Source organism: Neophocaena asiaeorientalis, unplaced genomic scaffold (genome assembly GCF_003031525.2).
Source record: "Neophocaena asiaeorientalis asiaeorientalis breed wild unplaced genomic scaffold, Neophocaena_asiaeorientalis_V1.1 scaffold71, whole genome shotgun sequence".
Taxonomy (NCBI): Eukaryota; Metazoa; Chordata; class Mammalia; order Artiodactyla; family Phocoenidae; genus Neophocaena; species Neophocaena asiaeorientalis.
In genome coordinates, this window is record NW_020175439.1 from 184,686 (window position 1) to 186,206 (window position 1,521).

The following is a 1,521-nucleotide window of genomic DNA, read 5'->3' on the forward strand; positions in this document are numbered from 1 at the left end:
TGCACATGGAACATTCTCCATGGTAGATCATATATTAGGCCACAAAACAAGTCTCAATAAATTTAAGAAGACTGAAATCATATCAAGCATCTTTTCCAACCACAACAGTACAAAACTAGAAATCAGCTACAAGAAAAAAAACACAAACACGTGGATACCAAAAACATGCTATTAAACAATCAGTGGGTCAATGAAAAAATCAAAGAGAAAATCAAAAACTGCTGTGAAAATGGAAAAACAACTCCCCAAAATCTATGAAATGCAGCAAAAGCAGTTTTAAGAAGGAAGTTCATAGCAATACATACTGACCTCATGAAACAAGAAAAACCTAAAATAAATAATCTAAATGTGCATTTAAAGGAACTAGATAAAGAAGAACAAGCAACGTCCAAAGTTAGTAGAATGAAAGGAATGATAAAAATCTGAGTAGAAATAAATGAAATAGAGACTAAAAATAAAAAATAGAAAAGATCAATGGCAATGAGTTAGTTCCATGAAAAGATAGACAAAACTGACAAACCTTTAGCCAAATGTACCAAGAAAAAAGAGAGCCCACATAAATAAAATCAGAAATGAAAGAGGACAAATTACAATCAATATCACAGAAATACAAAGGATCATAAGAGAATACAATGAACAATTATATGCCAAGGAATCTGACAATCTAGAAGAAATGGATAAATTCCTAGAAACATACAATCTCACAAGACAGAGTCAAGAAGAAATAAACAATATGAACAGACCAATTACTGGGATTGAAATTGGTCATTAATTTTAAAAACTCCCATCAAACAAAAGTCCGGGACCAGACAGCTACACAGGGGAATTCTACACAACATTTAAAGAAGAGTTAATGCCTATCCTTCTCAAACTATTTCAAAAAAACTAAAGAGGAAGGAATGCTTTCAAACTGATTCTACAAGGTCAGCATCACCCTGATACCAAAACCAGACAACAACAATATTAAAAAAAAAAAAAAAGAAAGAAAATTACAGACCAATATCCCTGATGAATACAGTTGTAAAAATCCTCAACAAAATATTAGCAAACTGAATTCAACTGTACATTAAAAGGATCATACACCAGGACCAAGTGGGATTTATCTCAGGAATGCAAGGATGGTTCAAAACCTGCAAATCAGTCAATGTGATATATCACATTAACAAACTGAAGAATAAATATCATATAACCTAGGGACCCAGTATGCAATGGCTGCAAACAGCAGCCTCCTCAGTAATGTATGCAGCCTGTTGCTTGCATGGGTGGCCCTAAGGGACCTTGGAGATAGCCCTTTCCAGTGGACATTTAGTCTGACATGCTTTCCCCAATCTAGGCTCCAGACAGGTATGCAGAGTGCCTTTGAAAAGCCCCATGAAAAGTGGCCAAGGTCCCTACTGGCCAAGTCATCATGTTCATCCACATCAAGCTACAGAACAAAGAGCATATGATTGAGGCCCTATTCATGACCAAGTTCAAGTTCCCTTGCCACCAAAAGATCCACATCTCTAAGAAGTGGACATT

At 35.4% G+C, this 1,521-nt stretch overlaps 1 non-coding gene across 1 annotated transcript; it reads left to right on the forward strand.

Annotated features, from left to right (window-relative positions):
• Positions 1–1,149: 1,149 nt before the first annotated feature.
• On the forward strand, positions 1,150–1,290 carry LOC112415049 (small nucleolar RNA SNORA70). Its single transcript, XR_003006267.1, has one exon. It is a non-coding gene; the product is annotated as a small nucleolar RNA SNORA70 (small nucleolar RNA).
• Positions 1,291–1,521: the final 231 nt, after the last annotated feature.